At 44.1% G+C, this 14,737-nt stretch overlaps 1 protein-coding gene across 14 annotated transcripts in view; it reads left to right on the top strand.

Annotated features, from left to right (window-relative positions):
* Positions 1-14,737, top strand: part of ATXN1 (ataxin 1) — a 413,020-nt gene that overhangs the window by 202,941 nt on the left and 195,342 nt on the right. For 13 of the 14 annotated variants that reach the window (XM_035710478.2, XM_025443971.3, XM_025443979.3 and 10 more), the window contains one exon: positions 11,121-11,181. The exons of the other annotated variant lie outside the window; for it this stretch is intronic. The gene's annotated coding sequence lies outside the window, so the exon portion shown is untranslated. The remainder of the gene's footprint in view (positions 1-11,120; positions 11,182-14,737) is intronic. 14 annotated transcript variants of the gene reach the window in all.

The raw sequence follows: 14,737 nt of genomic DNA, 5'->3' as shown, positions 1-14,737 counted from the left end.
CCGGCCCTCTGGAATCCCAAGAGAGGTCAGTAGACTATATAGGGGTGCTGTAGAAATTCAGCATAGAGAAGAGCTAGAAATAGAGCAGTCAGAGAAGGCTTTTTTTTTTTTTTTAAGGTTTTATTTATTTTTTTCATGAGAGACACAGAGAGAGGCAGAGACACAGGCAGAGGGAGAAGCAGGCTCCCTGTGGGGACTCGGTCCCAGAACCCTGGGATCACTGCCTGAGCCAAAGGCAGATGCTTAACCACTGAGCCACCCGGGAGTCCTGGAGAAGGCTTTTTACATGACATTGGACTTGAGTGTGGTTTACTCCTGATGACGAGACTAAAAAATAAAAATAAAAAAATACAATGTGGTAGTGGGAACAGATATCTTCTGGTGGATAGGAAGAGGCCTGATTACCGATTGACTTTCACTTCGGGGGGTTATCTTAGGTATGAATCAGAGGGGTCCGGTTGCTTGATCTTGGTGGGATGAGGGAGATGGGTTTTGGCCAGTGGTGGGTTGCAGCCAGCTTGCACCGGCTCTCACAAGCCAACTGTTCAATTTTGAGGAATTTGGAGAGCAGGTTGGCATCATTGCTAGCTTGAAATCGGCCATGGTGGGAATGTTTATACTAGAGACATCTGCAAACACTACAAATCAGGACTCCTCTCTCCCCTCCAGCTAGTCATTGAACATTTTTCTGCACGCTGCTGGCTTTAGCTGTCTGAAAGTGTGGTATAAACTCTTCCCCTGTATTTCCTTTTTTCCTCTAGCAGTTTTTTTTTTCATATACACGTTTTTGTTCAATACTGTGAATTCTCTGACAAAAGCTGTCAAAAATGGTTATAATAGATGTATGTGCCCTCCAATGAAAACTACACGTTCTTATATGTTGATTAAAATTCTGATAGCCAGGGCAGCCCGGGTGGTTCAGCGGTTTAGCACAGCCCTCGGCCCAGGGCATGATCCTGGAGACCTGGGATCGAGTCCTACATCAGGCTCCCAGCATGGAGCCTGCTTCTCCCTCTGCCTGTGTCTCTTCCTCTCTGTTTCTCACGAAAAAATAAATAAAACCTTTAAAAAATATAAAATAAAATTCTGATAGCCAGAAAACATTGCAGTCAACTGGGATATATGGACACTCTGATGACCATCCTGGTTAACTGAGTTGGAAATGGCACAACCTTCTGCCTCGTTGGCCATGGGGGAAGACCTGTCATCACCTACAGGTAATCACCAATGTCATATATCAGCTGTGCAGTCTTCAGACTGTTCTCCTCTCGTAGGGCTGGGCTGGCTTGGAGGTATCTTCCCTATTTCTTAACAAAAATAAATGACAAGCGGTGGTATCCTTTGCCTGCAGCTGAGAAACCATGACTCCGCATCATTCTGCTTGTCATCGGTAATGCAGCCCTAGATTAGCTTGACTTTTGCAAGGATGATACCTGAGTAATCCACGGAATAATGCTAAAGAAAGACAGTTTTCATGAGGTCACCTCTTAGGCATGCTGTATGGTATGAAGGGTTATGCAGAATTAGATTCAGAGGAGCTTACATTTCACGCTAGTCAACTAATGGTGGTCACATGTGTGTGTGACCAAAGAGAGCAAGGTTAGGGAGAGAGAGACTTACTCTTACTTAGAAATGGTGAGTTTTTCACCATGATCCTAAAAGATAGAGTCACTTTGCCTTAATTATAGGGATTTCCTTTACTTTTCCTGGTGCCTTCCATCGGGTAGGTAAACTTCCCTAACTTTTATTCCTACCTATAATTGACTTTCCTCCTGAACCACTGTCAAATGGAATCTTGGGGGAAATAGCACTCAGAGAGAATATTGCAGGCTTCCTGGCCATATCACCAATCTGTGCAGAATTCACTCTGAGTCTTAGTCTCTTTTAGTCCAAATGATTCCTAGATGTGAAGGCTCTCAGATTTTAACTGATTTCCTAGAACCCTCCATTTCCTTAACTGCCTCCCATAAATCAGCCATCTCAAGCAAGAGTGACTTGGATGGCGTTGGGATATCCTGGTCCAAATAGATCACTTGAAAAGCTCCCACAGAGGAGCAAGTGTTCACAAAGCTGTTTTTTTGTTTTGTTTTTTTTTTAATTGTGGGAAAATGTATGTAACACAGAAGTTGCTATTTTTTTAAGGTTTTATTTCTATATTTTGAGAAAGAGAAAGAGAGAGAGAGTACAAATGGAGATTAGAAGCAGATGGAGAGGGCAGCCCTGGTGGCTTAGCAGTTTAATGCTGCCTTCAGCCCAGGGCATGATCCTGGAGACCCGGGATCGAGTCCCACATCAGTCTCCCTGCACGGAGCCTGTTTCTCCCTCTGCCTGTGTCTCTCCCTCTCTCTCTCTCTCTCTCTCTCTGTGTCTCTACTAAATAAATAAAATCTTAAAAAAAAAAAAAAAAAGCAGATAGAGAGGGAGAAGCAGGCTCCTCGCTGAGCAGGGAGCCCTACATGGGGCTTGACCCCAGGACCCGGGGATCACAATCTGAACCAAAGGCTAAAGCTTAACTGACTGAACTCCCCTCGGCACTCCTAGAATTTACTATTTTTAAGTATACAGCTCACTGACATTAAGTACATTCACATGGTGGTGCAACCATCACCACCATCCATCTCCAGAAATGTTTTACATCCTCTCAAACTGAAACCCCATTCTCATGAAGCACTAACTCCCCATACCCCCTCCCCCTAGCCTCTGGCAGCCACTTTCTCTTTCTGTGGATTTTCCTCCTCTGTACCCCCAAAGAGGTGGACTCATGCAGTATTTGTCTTTTTGTGACTGGCTTACTTCACTTAGCAAATGTCCTCAGGGCTCTGTATGCCGCAGCATGTACCTGAGCTTGCGTCCTCTTTAAGGCTGAATAATATTCCATCTTGTCCATCTACCATATTTCGTTTAGTCACCCTTGAGTTACGTCTTCCACCTTTTGGGTTTTGTGCGGAGTGCCACTGGGGACCTGGGTGAATGCAGACATATGTTGAACTCCCTGCTTTCACTTCTTTGGGGTATATACCCAGAAGTGGAATTGCTGGACCATATAATCATTTTACATTTCAGTTTTTGAAGGATCACCACGCTGTTCTTCCGCAGCAGCCGCATACCATTGTGCATTCCCACCAGCAGGCGTGAGGGTGGCAATGGTTCCATGTCCTGGCCAACATAGTGTGTCATTTTCTGTTCTCATTGTTTTGCATTTGCCGTTGTTTGTAAATAGCCAAATAGCCATCCTCTTGGGTGTGAACAATCTCACTGTGGCTTTGATTTGCATTCTGCTCACGATGAGTGAGGTTGAGCAACTTTTGAAGTGCCTGTTGGCCATTTGTGTATCTTCTTCGGAAGGATGTCAATTCAAGACCTTTGCCCAGTTTTTAGTCAGGTGGTTTGTTTCTTGTGGTTGCACTGGTGTCCTCTTGATTCTGGGCAGTGCGCTACTTCAAGAAGCCACAGAATGTTTGTCTGGTGTTCTGTGGGGCTGCCTGACCTCTTTGCACATACGTAATGCAGAGATGAATGCACAGAGACTTGCCACTCTGTAAAACTCTGTGTCGGAAGGAAAGATCTGCCCTTGCTGTTGTGGGGAGGTTTAATGGACACTGCAAAACTAAGTCACTCCCTGCTTTTGGATATTACCATCTTAACTCTGTACTAATATTAACCTTAAAAATAAAACTTTAATGGGCACCTGGGTGGAGTATCAGTGGTTGAGCGTCTGCCTTTGGCTCAGGTCATGATCCCGAGGTCCTGGGATCGAGTCCTCCATCGGGTTCCCCGCAGGGAGCCTGCTTCTCCCTCTGCCTGTGTCTCTGTCTCTCTCTCTCTGTATCTCTCATGAATAAGTACATAAAGTCTTTAAAAAAAAAAACCTTGCAGTTATCTCTCAGCAAAAATGGGTTTATTCAGGAATAGCAAAGAATCACTATTTGGGACATGGAAGCTACAGCAAAACACAGTCAAGTCCAACAAAGAAGAGGAACGTTACTTTATGGAAAAGGAGGAATTTGAAAGGAGTTGTTTGGAGAGAAAATCTGTTGGAGAAGAGCAAGAGGGGATCCCTGGGTGGCGCAGCGGTTTGGCGCCTGCCTTTGGCCCAGGGCGCGATCCCGGAGACCCGGGATCGAATCCCACATCGGGTTCCCGGTGCATGGAGCCTGCTTCTCCCTCTGCCTGTGTCTCTGCCTCTCTCTCTCTCTCTCTGTGACTATCATAAATAAATAAAAATTTAAAAAAAATTAAAAAAAAAAAAAGAGCAAGAGTTCAGGGTGATGACCGTTTCTCAACTGGCTGAGTTGCAGGGGTGGTGGAATTACAGAATTTGCGATGTACATCTTTCCCTGTTGGGACCTATAACTGATGATTCTTTTCTGCTGAAGAGTCTTGCCTAGGGGTCTATAATTGGCAATTTTCCTATGATTGATGTTGAGTGGTGCAGCTCCCCTTTCCTGCCTCCCCTTTTAGTCTCCCAAGTCCACTCTAATGAGGTTTCCTTTATTAATTTCCACAGAAACAAAAATGTAATCTGTTTTGGGGAAAAGCAGGAAGCAGAGATTATATCTTACCATTTCCCAGTATAATGATATTCTGGACCAGGGGTGGACAGACTCTGGCCTGTGGGTCAAATCCCCCACCCCCACCTGTTTTGGAAAATAAAGTTTTATTGGAACACAGCCATGCGCATTGCGATTAGCACTGTCTGTGGCTTCCGTGGTGCTACAGTGGAGGAGCTGGGTGCCTGTGATGGAGATCATCAGGCCCACAAAGCCTAAAACGTTTGCTATCTGGCCCCTTTCCTGAAAAAGTTTGCCAGCCCTTGGCTGTTGTAGACATTTAAAAGGTACCCTTTTTAAAACTCTTATATATAATCTAACAATGTTCACTGCCGACTGTTCGCTCTACAGTGAGCACTTTGAGAACTATAAAGCTCACATAGATGCGAGTATGATAGCTTTTAAGTAGTTATTGAACTCCAGCTTTGCGACCAAAATTGTGTCCTCTAGGCCTTTGTTATTTGATGGGGGCAGTAGCTTTTGCATCTAGCACCACCTGTGCTGGCCAGATGTGAGAGAGACGTGTCTGGCACAGGCTGCACATTTACAGCCCTACTCCCTAACTCTGGCCTTTCCCCTGTGCTATTTCCTGTTGATACCGAACTTCGGTGAAGTAGCTGTGCCCTTTCACGCCAGTGAGAGGAGTTGTACTGCAGGGGCATGGCCCGAAAGTGTGGAGCATAAAAAACTTGCTGCCTTTTACCCTAAAAATAGCATCCTGCTTCTCTTACTCCTCCCTCCGAGTCAGAGATGCAGCTTTGCCAAGGCAGTGATTGCCAATTTTGGAATTCTGAGTTACCGTCGGTTTGCTGATTTTGTTTCGCCTTCTGTTTAGCCTTTTGGCCGTTCATACAATAAATTTATGCTGCCTGCTTGAAGGATTGTTGAGGTTTATGGACATTGCCTTTGAAAAGTCTACGTGGTGTATTTTGGCAATTCAAAACTTATTAAACATAAGTTAAACATTGACTATTCAAGAATATTAAACATATATTACCTTATTTCATTGTAGATAACACCCTTTGAGACCACTGGAAATCCTACACACACACACAGACACACAGATACCCGAGAAATCATCAAACCAGGAGTGACATCTACCTGAAGAGATTTTCTTACACAGAGCATAGAGCACTCATTTTATATCATCCAAATAGGATCCCAATCATGGATGAACCTGCTTACATTTTGCCGCGGTATAATATTTATCTAAAGGCAAAATAGAGTCCTTGTCCCATTTCATGACTCTTACTGCCCCAACTGAGATGTGCCAGTGAAGTGCTAGGCATTGGTCGTAGTAGTGCTGATATATTGAAAATTTTATGATCCTTTTACTTTATTTTTGGAGAAGGAAAGTTGACCTCTTTTTTCCTTTGATAATCTAATAATCAGTATTTCTCTTCCAGATCTGGTACTCTAACCTCCAGTGATTTTAATTACTCTCCTTGGAAACCACTCTCCAGATACTATCTCCCTCTTCAGTTACAGGCTTTGCTGTTGAGGTTAGATCTCTTGGGATGGTCTTTTTGTAGATGATTTAATACAGTCGATATGAGGGCAGTATTTTTTTTAATATTTGTATATATTTTTTACTCCCTAAGAACAGTTCTCTACTAAATTTTTGTATGTGTTTACCATTATCTTTCCAATTTGAAGACAAGTTTTGGAATTCAGATCCTGCTCTTTGAAGTACTGGTGACTTCTCAGAACAACTTGGGGTCATTCATGTTTTCAGTAAGCATGCCTTCTTATTTACGGTCCAATGAGAATTCATTCATTTCTGCATATTTTGAATGTCTGCCATATACACTGGGCACTGGGCTAGGGGTTGGGAAGACAGAAATAAATGATGTCAATTCCAGGCTCTCAGAGCTGGGCTGCGATCGGGGAATGTGTACCCACAAAAATGTACAACGGAAGACGGAAAGTGCTCCTTGTAGAAGTATGTATGACATGCGATATTAAGTCTGGGGAATTTGTAAAGTTACTTAAATGTTTAAATTGAGTTAGACTGTGGATAAATTTATCAGATGAGAAACACATAGATATTATTTTTTTACTCTGAAGTAATAAATGGAAAAACTGAATGAAATAAAAGACATCTTTTGTAACCAATGATCCCCAGCAAGGCCAATGCTCTTGCATCCTTATTGTTGCTGCACATTCTTTGTGTTTGGGTCATTAACATTGCGTTGAGGTCAGATCAGAGTGTGTTCCATCTGCCACGCTTTGATAAGTAAAGTAAAATGCTGATGGAGATCATTTAAGATCGTCTCTATGCTGTTGATTGCATGCTTGTGGCTCATAATCAGAATGATGCAAAGTAATTGTTAGACCAACTTGCCAAGGCTACATTTTGTGTCGTTGCAACTGTCAGCACTTTAATCCTGCTGTTCTGCTGGAGAATGCTTGCCTAGCACCTGTTGGACGATTTAATGCCATGCTCGGCCCGGAATGTCCTGGATAACTTTTGTTCGGGCATCCTTGCTTGCTACTCCCATACAACAACCTGCAAAGGGAGTATCTGCTTATTTGGTGAAAGCAAGTGCTCTTTTTTTGTGCATTTGACAGAATGCTATGTATTGCAGCTTTCTTATAAAAATCTATATGCAGGGTGCCAGGGCGCTCATCTCTTTTCTCTTTGGCTGTGAAACCCAGTCAAACCTCACTTTGAATTTTTGCTTTATCAGTTACTGGTTATGCAACTTCGGTCAGGTTGCTTGTCTTGAACCTTGTTTTCCTCTTATGAGCAATGAGGCTAATATGTCTTATTTTACAGAGAGTTTGTGAGGAGAAGAGATGACAGATGAAATCTTGTTGCCACACAATAGCCACTCAGTACATGCTAGTAGCTAATATTAAGGAGTCCAGTGCGGTTACCCAGGATGATACTACATGATTATACAATGATAAGGCAAAAATTTCCCAAGTCAGTAGTCCAAAAAATGTAAGTGTGGAATACATGGTGTCAGCACAGTTTTCCTGGCCAGGTCATATCTTGGCTGGGCACACCATTGGACAGAGATGCTAGGATTTAAACCACAATTTTCCATGGCTCTACAGGTCTTCTATAAAGAATGTGTACTGGGCCAACCCATGTGCACTGTCAGAAGATATGAAGGACCCTTCAAAAGCAAATTTACTTATTTATTTTTTTTATACAGAATATGTACTAGGCCAACCCATGTGCACTGTCAAAAGATACGAAGGACCCTTCAAAAGCAAATTTAAAGAGAGAGGTGCATCATTTGGCTTTGTATAGAACAGACATTGCATAGCACACTCCACAGCCTGCCCATCTGGTTCTTTCTCATGGAGGAAGCATTGACCACCAGAAGAGTTTTAAGCAAAGCAAAATGTCCTTTCCTATAAGAAGTTCAGTGTCGGATCTAGGGACAGCTCCCTCACTCCTGAATTGTACCATCAGAGGAGATCTGTGAAGAGTAGCCCAGTTCGGTTTCTGTGACATACAGTCCCTGGTGTGAGTTGTTGAGATATTTCTCTGATTCTACCCAGTGCTAACATTTAAGGTCTGTGTTCTTACCTCCTAATGCTGACTATTCCACGTGGGCCAAAGAGAGCAGCAGAAGTCTCTTCCAAGAGACTGAGTGACTCCTCAGACTGTCACTTCCCCTGAAACTTGAATCCCCTGGGCGAGGGGTCAATTTTCAGGGAACTTTTGTTGGAAGGTAGCATGCGAGGGGGTTATCACCTGTCCATTTGCTGTTTCAGAAATCAAACTTAACATTTCTCTCCATTGTTTCTCCACTTTTGGTCCCTATGGGATTTTCCAGTCAGTAGCTGATATGGCATTTCTCTGACGCCACAGTTATGTCCTACCTTTCTCTGCTGCTCCCTGCTTGTCCAAGCAGTGTTGGTAATACTTAGAAAGGGTTAATTACATTCCTAACTGGAGGAGGAATTAGCCCCACACTCTTTGCAGGTTGTGGGGATACATTCACTCCCTCAGCCTCCCCCCCACCCAAAGTGGTATTTTCCTGAAATGTTGCTAGTCAGTCACATTTTGAGGTACGGCACGATTTTCTCAATCGAGGATAAGGTTGTGTCGTGCAACTCAAGCAAAACTGTATCACATATGTGTTAGCAAATCAACCATTCCCTTCGAGAAGGGAACTAGATTAGAAATACTGAGGCTGCACAAACATTCTACCTCTTATGTTTTCTAATATGGCAAATCCCGATTTTTTTTTTTAGGTTTTTTAAAGTTTGTGTAATGCAATGATAATTTTTTAAATTGCTCAAGACTCTACAATTTTCAGTTTACCTTTCTATCATTAAGTAACTTTGTTCCGTGATCACACTGAACACAGGACACTCCTGTAACTTCACACTTAGGACTTCATAGCTCGAGTGTTGGCATCTCTAGCTACCATTAGCCCTAGGCTTTAATATGTTGTCCTCTTCCAATATATTGGAAGCTCAGTGAATATTGTCATTTGTGATACTGCCTGTGGTGTTAATGCCAGTTTGTATTCTAAGGGACACCCATACAAACCAATAGTTGTTTTTGTTGTTGTTGTTGTTGTTAAGATTTCTGATATTTATTTCACTTTGCCTTCTTCAGTCTTGACAAAAATGTAAAAGAAAACCATGTGCTATCATGTGGTCATTTCTCAAAAACCTGGGGCACGTTGGTAGACTCTGTAAATTCAACAACTGTTTATTTAGTGGTTCATTCTTTCAATGAAGGAGTCTTGCAGTTCTTTAAGAATTAGGACAGAGGAGCACCTGGCTGGCTCATTCAGTAGAGCATGTGACTGTTGACCTTGGGGTTGTGAGTTCCAACCCCATGTTGGGTGTAGAGATGACTTAAAAAATAAAGTCTTTAAAAGAAAAGAATGATGATGGAGATGGATTTACTGATATTAAAAGAGGTTTGTAATATAACAAGTAAGATATTATCAGACTGCAAAGCAGTATGAATTACATACAATATGTAACATCATTGTATATCACAAATAAATTATATGTATGTATGCAATTTTATTTATATAAGTACACGTATAATAATAAACTCTGTGTACCTGACTGTAGGAGAGAAACCAGAGCCATATACACCAAAATGTTCGTAGGGATTATTGGTGGGGCTTGCTGACTTGTCTTCTTTGGATTGCTTCCTCATGTATATCATCTAATTGTTCACAGTAGATGTTTTGCTGTGCTCTCATTTGACTCATCTACTTTTGAGGGGTTAGGGAAAAAGAGAAGACAATACAGGTACTCACAATCTCACAAGTTATGAAATTATAAAAATCCCTCCTGTGTATTCTGGATTCATGCAGACCTAGAAACATTTTGTGCCACATGGCATGAGAGCTTTTTCTTTCCCCAAGTCTCTCCTATGGGTCAAGCACCCGAAATAAGAATGTGAAACTGATACGACGTGGGTATTCGTATTGCCATTGAGGAAAGCGTTTTGAGAGTTTATATCTTGAGTGCCACCACTGGATGTGCACCTGAGCTGAGATGCAGACTTGGGTCTGAAATTTAGCATTTCTGATCTTTGTGGTTCTTACTGTAGACATCTTGCTGCCGTTAGGATGAAAGGTTAATGTCTGTGCGCAGATTATAAAGTGTTGCTTTAAAAAGGTGCTCAGAGACTGTACCAGCATGTACCGTCTTTTGCTCCTGTGTTGTTACCCTATAAGTGTTTTCACTGAGACTGTGAATTTCTCAGGAGGCAGAACCACATCAAGTGGTCTTCTTACAGCCCGCGTAGACTTAATCCCGAATGCTCTGGGATCATGTGAAGTTTGCCAGTCTCTGGAGCTATACCAGCTCCGCCTCACATCCCCTCCTAAACCTGCAAAGGCGTCTTTAAAACAGTCTCTGGAAATTTTTAAAAACTTGGATCTTGAGCTGAGTTCCTTCTGTGATGTAGATTACACAATCTGTTGCTGTCACCCCCTTATCTCTCTTTGTCTTTCAGGCTTCCGCTTCCAACATTCACATCATCTCTGTTCTTTCCCACACTTGATCCCAAACACCGTGGCTCCTCACGGGATTACTCAGTCGGCATGATACGTGGCCCCTGGTGCCTCTCTGCCAAGTCCACATTCCCATATGAGCCCTATTACAGATCCCTGTGAGGTCACTGACCTCAGCAGGGTGTGCGTGGAGTTGTCGGTGTACCATTTTGGGGTGAGGAAGGTGAGGAAAGGGCACAGGGCAGTCATGGGGTACGCTGGTTACTTACTAAGGCATCCTCACATGGGGCTGCAGACGCATTTTGAAAGATCCACCTGGTAAATGATTTCCCAGACCAGGCTATATACCCTCCTTTGTCATAAGGTTCTTGTATTTTGTAATCAAGGAATCATGCACAGGATTACTTTTCTACATATTAAATGTTCAAAGCTCTGTTTTCAAAATTCATGCAGTTGGCCAAGCAATTGCAAGTCTAACCATCCATCAGACATGTACTTTGTACCTACTAAGTGCCAAAGTGGCCGGGAGCTGGGATTGTTTATAATCGCTAGGCCTGCCTTCCTGTGCTGACCTGAAGTATAGATTTCATGTTGTTTATTTAAAAATCTCTTTCTCTTTCAGTTTTCCAAAGAAATTAGTCCTTCTTCTGGGTGAAAAGAAACCAGTCTGCTGTTTTCATAGGGTGAGTGATCCTTGGACTCTTCTATTTTTTTTACGTTATCTTTTATGTCTTTTATATATATCATTTCATATAAAATATATGTATTTTCACATCAATATTTTATCCATTTCTTGTGATGCTTCAAGAAAAGTGCTTGATAGCTTGCGTTCTCTAGTAGCTTTCTCCCACTTGGAACCAAAATGTTCTTTCTACCCATCACATCTCTTCCCTTCAGAAGGGAAGGTTCCTCTCTTATATTTTTCTGCTGTTTCTTTTTGCTATACACACGTTTTTGCCTCTGATGAATTATTACTGTTGTTCCTCATACCTTGTCCAGCTTGCAGGGAGGATGAGACAGAAAGTTTCTCTTTTTCTTCAGTGACTGATGCACAGAAATATAGCCATGGGCAAGGAGAAACCATCCGTTTTGCTCCTATGACACACTGTCTCGCAAATATCATGACAGAGTAATAGGATGTGAGCATTAGATGGGACTTTAGAGCCCATCTGGCAAAGCCCCTCTGTATGGATGGGGCAGCTGAGGCCCAGAGGGCCTCGTATCACCTGTCTGGGGGCTTCTCTGACAGCAGTGGAGCTGGGATGCTGAGAGGCACTTGACTCCCAGGCACGTACATGGTGGTCTTCCCTGCTCCCCCCACCCTGCGCAGAGCTGTCTTTTGAGTCCCATTTCTTTCTCAGGATGCAGAGCTGTACGTGATTTGACCTGATAACATCCCTCCACGGCATGCATCAGTGATGCTGTTTAACTAGTTAACTTTCCAGTAATCCTACTTGGCTACTACCAGGAGGGGTGGGTGGAGTGGATGGACCCAGAACACTTCCGTTACAGACCTCCTCTAAGAGAGCATATTTTCCTTTGCGCTTCCCAAACCACTGCATTTGCCAAGTGCCGTGTCACATGCCCAGACAGGGTGGTGCATCTGTTTTGCAGCTAGAAGCCATGCCGCACCTGCAGGTGTGTACTGGCCAGCTGCAGACCCACACGCCCCCACTCGGGACTGTGTGCACCTGCAGAGTCACGCCTAACAGCTTCCGTATGATGCAGTACAAATTTGACCTGCCGTCACAGAGGGTTACAGAGAAGCATTTCTTCATTAAAAAAAAAAAAATGTACTGTTTCTTACATGAGAGTGCGTTTGTAGAGCATGAAGGAGGGAAGTGTGAGAGTCTGATCGTCCGCTGGAATCCTAGAAGGTGGGCTTATCTGCGTTTTTTTTTCAAGGATGCCTGTGCTAGAGCTGGCTCTGGATCATGTTCATTTAGTTTGGCGAGCTAAGTGCACTCATTTCCAAAACATTTCATATCACCTGGGGCTGGTCTAAGTATGGTATTGAGAGCCTGTGTCTATTATTTTATCCCACTTGTCAACTTAGTGTATTTTTTTAAAGATTTTATTTATTTATTTATTCATCAGAGACACACACAGAGAGAGGCAAAGACATAGGCAGAGGGAGAAGCAGGCTCCCTGCGGGGAGCCCAATGTATTGGGACTCGATCCCAGGATCCCGGGATCACACCGTGAGCCAAAGGCCGATGCTCAACCACTGAGCCACCCAGGAGCCCATGGATTGCTAAGTCACTGGCGGTCGGCCGCTTCCTACTCTGATACAGACCCTCCCCTCCCTAAATGCGTGGTGTGCATGAATGTGTGTTTGGGTGAGCTTTGGGGTTTCCCTTTACTCATCTTATCCAAGAAAAGCCCAAGACATTTATTCCCAGAGCACACCACAGTACGATGTGGGACGTGAGCTCTCCTGCTCTCTGGAGAAGCTCAGCGTCTCTGGAATCAGAAGATTGATAAAGACTAAAAGGACAATTTAGGGCCTCTGCAAGGAGGGAAGGGCCAGATCTCACGTCCTGCTTCGTCCTATTCACTTAGTAAAGAAGAAACTGCTAGAGAGGCCTGAAGCAAGAGAAGTAAAGTCCAGGCCACCTGGATGTGTGCCAGCCACTCAGGGCGACTTTGGTTCCGGCTGGGGTCATGAGTAGTTTGAAGTTGACAGTCAGGAGGCAGCAAGTCATGACCTCCACGTATTCCAGACTGTTTGCTTTTACCAGTTGCAGGGACATTATACACAAACTGAAGCCATGCATTTCTTTCTCTCTCTCCCTTCTTTTTTAAAAAAGATTTTATGTATTTATTTGAGGGAGAGTGAGCACAAGCACGGGGAGAGCCAGAGGGAGAAGGAGACTCCCCACTGAGCAGGGAGCCCAGTGTGGGGCTCGATCCCAGGACCCTGGGATCATGACCTGAGCTGAAGGCAGATGCTTAACTGACTGAGCCACCCAGGTGCCCAGGCCATGCGTTTCTTACTGAAAAAGCAGCTCAGAGACTGCTCCCCAAACTTGGGGTTCGTACCGTGTAGGCCCACATGCCACATGTATGAACGCCTCATAAAACCCGAGTCGCTAGGCTCCATTTCATGGACCGCGGGGGGCTGGAGCCTGGAACAATACTGCTGTTGTTTCTGAGCTAGAACAGCGCTCCCTCGATGGTATCCCTTTAAGGGAAATCTAGGGAAATGCTCTTGCCAGTGATGTGATTTTCTTTGCTAGAGGCCAAGTCGCAATGGCATGTATTGGTTCCATAGCAACATGTCTACGCAGCCAGAAAAAATATAATGACTGTGGCAGCCGGTGTATCCCGGGCAGGACTCGCACAGCCCAGATGCCCCTTTCATTTCTTCCTCCTCCTGGCCGGCCTTACGCCTCCTTCAGAGGGTGAGGACTTTGCAATTGTTACTCACCGTCCCTGCTCTGAACACTGGCTTCCTGTGCCCTTCAGGCTCGGGGCCTGGCAATGTGTGCAGTACAGTTCTGCAGGCCCGATCGTGCCAGCAAAGCTGGCAGGCCCTGCCTGGCTCCGCAGAGGAGAGTCGGTGCAGAGTCTGCGCTTCTCATCATCCCGGTGGCAAAGTCAGGATGGCACGGCGGGCAGAGCACTTCCTGTGCGTTGCGGTGGGTGGCGTTTGATGTCCTTCTCAGAGTTAGGAGACGCTCAGCCACGGTAGGATGCGATCCCGGGGTGCCAGGCACAGGAGGACTGTGCAAAGAGATGCGGGACGCGTGGCTTCTTTTCTAGGAGCTTCTACCAGAAGTGCGGTTTCTGGTGCCAGTTTCTCCAGCGTGTGTAATTGGGATTTTTAACATTTCTCCGATGTTCTCCTGTCTATAAACTCCTCCACGAAACCATTGTAATCACTCTTGATTTCAACAGATGTTCCCTCCCCTCGACTCCTGGAGCATTTTTAAAAAATCTTTGCCATCTATTTGACATGTGTCTTGTGTTTCCTTTTTTGATCCATAATGCTTTGGGGGCTCTGAGCAGTCTTTCTAGATAAGAGGGTAAGGCATTCAAGGTCAGGGACCATGTATCTTATTCTTTGTCTTGTCTTTTTTTTTTTTTTTTTAAATCTCCCTCATGCTCAGCGCTGAGTCCCAGAGATAGTAACCAGGCCATTAATATTTCTTGCCGATAACGTTAGAATCTCATCCTGCCTCAAAAGGAGGTTGTGAAGCAAATGTGTAAATATGTTGAAAATGCCTTTAAATTCTG

The sequence above is a fragment of the Canis lupus genome, chromosome 35 (genome assembly GCF_003254725.2).
Source record: "Canis lupus dingo isolate Sandy chromosome 35, ASM325472v2, whole genome shotgun sequence".
NCBI lineage: Eukaryota > Metazoa > Chordata > Mammalia > Carnivora > Canidae > Canis > Canis lupus.
The sequence above is the reverse complement of the archived record's forward strand: the minus strand, read 5'-3'. Positions and strand labels throughout refer to the sequence as shown.